The sequence below is a fragment of the Sinohyriopsis cumingii genome, chromosome 2 (genome assembly GCF_028554795.1).
Source record: "Sinohyriopsis cumingii isolate HCF-2022 chromosome 2, ASM2855479v2, whole genome shotgun sequence".
NCBI classification, from domain to species: domain Eukaryota; kingdom Metazoa; phylum Mollusca; class Bivalvia; order Unionida; family Unionidae; genus Sinohyriopsis; species Sinohyriopsis cumingii.
Window position 1 is genome coordinate 122998852 of NC_142962.1, and position 6007 is coordinate 123004858.

At 37.0% G+C, this 6007-nt stretch overlaps 1 pseudogene; it reads left to right on the plus strand.

The window, feature by feature from the left end:
• The first annotated feature begins 1369 nt into the window (after positions 1-1369).
• LOC149805735 (uncharacterized) lies at positions 1370-5655 on the plus strand (annotated as a pseudogene).
• The last annotated feature ends 352 nt before the right edge of the window (positions 5656-6007 follow it).

Sequence of the window (6007 nt, forward strand, 5' to 3'; positions counted from 1 at the left end):
TTGAATTCCAAAACCGGAGTAATAATTCTTGTTTCTACAAGGAACTGTTGACTTCAACACAACAGATTTCACCATACGTCATCGTCTTTCATCTTGGATTCTTCGTCGGGATTGGAATTTGAAATCATTAGAACATTTTGTTATCAGGACTTCAAAAATTTTATTATTAGATTATTCTTGGATTAATTTGGATTTGATTCTATAACCGTAAGTTCATATTATTTTTTCATTTGTACCGAATTTTCCATGGAAATAAATTATTGTATGTTTTCAAAGCTTGTTGTTTTCACGCTTTCTTGTGTTACTGTTTATTCGAGCCTAACACGTGACATAAGATCGTTAAAAGCACCTTCTCTAAATGTTTTAATCATTCAATATATTTTTTCTTACTTTAGGTTTAGGTTCGAGATCTTTTTTTTACATCGGCTATTTCAGTACGAACTTTGCCAATACCTTCAAGTATTTCTTCCCCCATGGAGGGAGGTAGAGCAGCAGCTATTCCAGCTGGAAGATCTCTTAAAATCTTTTTTGTTTGTTTAGTTCATTTTGCTATCTTTTCCGTTTGCTCAGCAGTTTGCCTTACTGCTAGAAGAATGCCTTCAGTAGCTTCTGCAACTCTTCAGTAACCTTCGTAATAGGTTTAAATAATTCTGCATACTGAACTTGTGCTTCTTGACGATCTTGAAAATTTTGTCTATGAGAATCACGAACAGGCAAAAACGTTTTGATTGCTTCTGATCTTTCTCTAGCTAATCTAGCCGTGTAAGACTCCGTACCCAGTGGCATTATTGATATAATAATGATTTAATTATAGCAGCAGAGATGGTGCGAACTCAATGAGACGTCCCGCGGTAAACAAAACATACATACAAATTTAGAAAAACACAAAAGACAGCGATAAAGTAACAACACAATATCCAACCCAATTAAAAAAATTCTCGGTAAAGTTAGAGGCTTTGGTCTGGCGTTATTACGCTTATATTTTTTATTTTCTTCGTATGAGGTCTCATTTTGCGAAAATGACATATCAGCAAAAGGTCTGTTCACCCTCTCTGCTGCTGTTCAGAGAGAGACATAAAACCAAACGCATCTTCCAATAGACCAGCGTCTACTCCACTCGATAAGGTGTTCTACCTCCCATCCTACTTCAGAGGAAGAAAAAAAAAAACACCAAACGAAACAAGGGCGAAGAAAAGGGCTTCAGATGCAAGCCAATCAACTCAAGGCATATGCAAATCAACATTTAAACTGAATTTCTGTTCAGATGCAACGTTTATGCATACAGTTATAAGTAGAAATTGAAACCAATATACCAAATATATAGAAGAGCGCGTATCAGTACGGCTGCGTGCTCTTCTCCAACAGTAGGATGGAACAAAGTCGAAGGAAAGAGTTCGAGATGAATGGGAACCAATTCGCGAGGTAAACAGAAATCTTAACTCAGCTAAATACAGAAACCCACTGGATAATTATTTAAAAATGCAAAGTATATATATTATGTTATGAGTATGACCTGACACATACATACTAAACAGAGAGGAAATCGTTTATTCCATGAATCCCATATTTTATGTATGGATATATGAATTTTACGATATTTAGATAGAATTAAATCAAGATGTAAATCAGGTTCGTTCCAAGCAGGAATCAAAAGCCCGCACTGCTATCATCGCCAGATCCTTGCGTATCAGAAATATAATCCACCCTGCCATAAACACATCCCCCGCACCCCCACTCCACCCCACCAACCTCCATGGAAAAAGAGCCGATAGAAAGGCTCGCGGCGAAAGGGAAAGTTCTAAAGGCAATCCAAAATTAATACTAGGCTAGATACAGAAACCCACTAAATTTATATTGAGAAATATATACGTTAAATTATAATTACATTTTGGAAACTCAATACAGAGATGAAAGCGCTTGTATCTTATTGTTGTTGTTGTGGGGTTAAACGCCATTTTTCAGAACATTATAGGCTATGCATGGCGGCCAGTATCAATGGTGGAGGAAGAACCCGGGAAAATCCATGGAAGAACAACTGACCCGCGAGAAGCTACTGGCAAGCTTTCTCACATACCCACATTGGCCGAATCCTAGACTCGAACCCACACAGACAGAGGTGAGATGGCAGTGATCCGTAACGGAAAGCACTTTAGACCACTCGGCCAATCGGGGCCCCCGCTTGTATCTAGATGCCACATTGTATATATAGATATATGATACATGATAGATACATGATTATAGCGAAGAAATATACAAAGTATGACACTAATATAACGAAACAGGTTTGGAATTTATAACTCGTTCCATGCAGGAATCGAACACGTGCCGCGAATAAAAACAACGATTGCCTAGCTCTGACGTATAGACGATCGAATCAAGTCAGCAGGGCCGTAGAGAGCGATCACGGGCATTGGGGTAAGAAACATCCGTGCCTTTCTTAGTTCGTGTTCAAACAAAATTTTCTTTCATGTATCCCCCGTTGCCCCCACCCCTCTTGTCGGCTCTGCCAGTCGGTCAATTGCTTATATAACCGTAAAAGATGGTAAAATAGACGAGGGAAAGGGCCCGACGTGTACAGAAAGCAACTTACAAGGTATAGTCCAGTCGTGCTATGGCTCAAACTAATTACAGAAGAAGTTGTTTTGCGTTTATTTGATAAAGTATTATATCAGCAGCGATATGTGGAAAGTCTAGAAAACTCTAGTATAGTAATGGCAGAAAAAAATAGTTTACGTTTTCTTCTCTTCTTTTTGCACTGAAATGGCGAGTACGCCTCACCATACCATATGTAGTCATTTCTTCGTAACTATGACAGCCGGTAAAATAATACACATCAATGAGGATTTAGTAGAGGAAACGAATGGATTTAATGTAATAACCATTATTTATCTCAATTTACTAATGATGCATACTCATATTATCAATGTTTACATTTGTAAGTCTATATTACTAGGAAATATGTATTAGACATTTGATTTCGCGATTTTGAGTAGTTGAAAATTAAAAACTTAGTAAATCTAGATGTGGCTTTATTTATGACAGAAGAGTTTAGATTTGCTTTAGTTTTTATGAACAAATACAAATATTGTGCTTGTGCAAATATGTAATGTCCAAATTTTTTAAATTTTACAATTTTTATTGCATTACAAATATGTGATACCCTTTTTATTAATCGTTTATGCTTTCAGAATGGAAGAAACATGCATGTTATGCAATTCCAGTCTTTGTGATTGGCAATGTACAGTTAATCTGCTCCAAAAGGGGATGTGGTGGCATTATTAAAGCAAGAGCAAAACGGGGGGGGGGGGGGGAGTCATTTATACATGTCCAGGACAGCGTGTTCATAAAGAATGTCGGAGTATTTATTGCAACCCAGATTTAATTGGAAGAGATAAAAGACAGTTAGCTATATGTCAGCCAGATGAAAAGACACTGGGATCAAACATAACGCCATTTAGGTGTAGAGAACAATGTCTTTTTTTTGTAGTAAATCTTCAAACCGTCTGCCCCCCCCCCCCAAAAAAAAGAAACAAACATCTAACCAACAAACAAAACAAAATGATTAAAAAAACACGACCTACCCCAACAACAAACAAAACAAAACGAAACAAACAAAAACCAACCCAAAAACTCAAAAAGCACCCCCTCAAAACGAGGCATAGATACATTCCCCGTTCGAATTTAAGGCTTCCAAAATGTATCCATGACAATTCCTAAGTTCGTGGCGATGACTGGGCAAGTAAAGTTAGTTGTAGAATAGAAAGTGTCAGTGACTTGCCCACAGCTAATGGTATGTATCACCAGTCTTGCAATGTGAATTTCAGAACACAGAAAACATTTCACTACCTTTTTCACCATCAAACGCGAAAATTAGCTGAGAAACTCGCCGGAGACCAGTATATTTTGATGTAACAAATGCTTTCAAGGATGTTTTCAATACATGGAACGAAATGACAATTAATAATTATCTATATCAAATACTGTATAACACATGCAAGTCATTTGTGGAGACAATATCTTCAGTCCAAATTGCATGACAAAAGAACTGAAGGAATATGTTGGATCAGCTGTCGTCATCACATTGTTGAATGGTAAAAGCAATGTTGTCATACTTAGACATAGTGAATCGTCTATATTGCGTGACTTCCTTCAACGTCTGAGAAGTAAGGATGATGAGACTAAAAATAGTGCTCGTGCTCTTCTCAAAGCCGCTTCTAATTTTAACATGACAGGAACATTTACTCAGCTCCGTCAGAAATTGACTGTCTAGATCACAATTATGACTACTTGACAAACAGTATAAAGTTATCTTACAGGACTGTATTTAGTGTGAAAAGGGAACCGGTCTGGAAATGGGTGAAGATAAAATGATAAAATAGCACACACACACACACACACACACACACACACACACACACACACACATATATATATATATATATATATATATATATATATATATATATATATATATATATATATATATATATATATATATATATATATATATATATATATGTTTCGTTGGCCTGGATTGATTGATGATGAAATATATATTTTGTAAAGAGAATCTTTTGAGAGCTTATCCTAGTTAGTACTGAAGAAGATTAAAAATAGAAACATTGTTTTCTTTATGGAATTTCATTCATTTAACACAACTTAAGTTAGGAACACTCATTAATGAGATTAGAACCTGACTGTTTTATGCAATTGAAAGCACAACGTTTCAAATATACACACTGATCAAGAAAACGCCGCAACTCGTATGGTTTTCTCCGCATAAAAGCTGTCATTCAGGATGCATCTATACTGATCAATATAAGATTATCGGCACTTAAAAAAATTAAAGTTATTGAATATTTAACATCTTTGGTGTCAGCATAGGCTTACTATGCATGGTTATATACCTGGGAACTTGGGAACCTTCTGCAGTTTGTTGCGGATAACGTAGACCAAATTAGAACATTATCAGCACATGGGACTTGCCATGAGATGGAGATCGTTGCATGCATGACTCCAGGTACACAACAAGACTGACCAATTGAAAGAGTGACTACGGCAACCGAGGATAGTATCTCAGATGGAGAATCAGTATGTTATAATGCCAGTGAGAGTGCGAAGTTACATATGCAATTTGGAGAACTTGAACAACCAAGGACTCTTGACAAAACGTGTCAGCTTGAACTTCTCTTGAAACTGGGCTATTAGTCCTCCACAGCCAGGCTGGTCTGGCCTTATGCAGATTGTGCAAACTGCCGTCCTGATAAATCATTTATCACATAATGACAATGATGGATATAAGCCCGAATAACATGTCCTTCGTTCATATCACTTTGAATGTGTGAAGACCAAGTTTTGAAATTTTGATGTAGACACCGTGGTAATGTTTGATTATGCACTTTACTGGAAGGCTTTGATTGTGATCTTGAATGAGCCTGAAAACAGAAGTCTATGAAAAATCGTGCTTCGGCTGGGTGTCACGAGTTTCCTAGGGTGCATTGACAAGGATAAGATTTAAGCGAGCTTCCGGAAGCAATGTACGCACCAGATGCTGTAGAGCATATCTTGACAGACAAAGCCAATGCAAGAACCATCCAATGGCATTTCCTTATAGATAATCCCATAAAACTCATTGCTGTTTTCAAAGGCATTTAATGATAGGCTCCCAGATCAACCTTTAAACCGATAGATGAAGAACCAATTGATTCCAGTGCACTGGATGGTACAAATAATGCAACGTTAGATCAGAACATTTGAGATTTTGGCAAACTATATAAAGATCTTTCTTCAGGGTTGAGAAACGTAGCAATTGTCATTGGGAATGATGTTTCCAAAAGAGTAGATGAGAACATAATCTTGGAAAAGGAATCACAGCATAAATACGGAACAGCTGCACTTTAACATCAGTATATGGACATGGCTGGTTTGATTTAGGTCATTTTTGGAGGAAGAAAGAACGGGCGATTGGGATCTCTTCTCTACCTACAGTACACGAAATGCTTCCTTA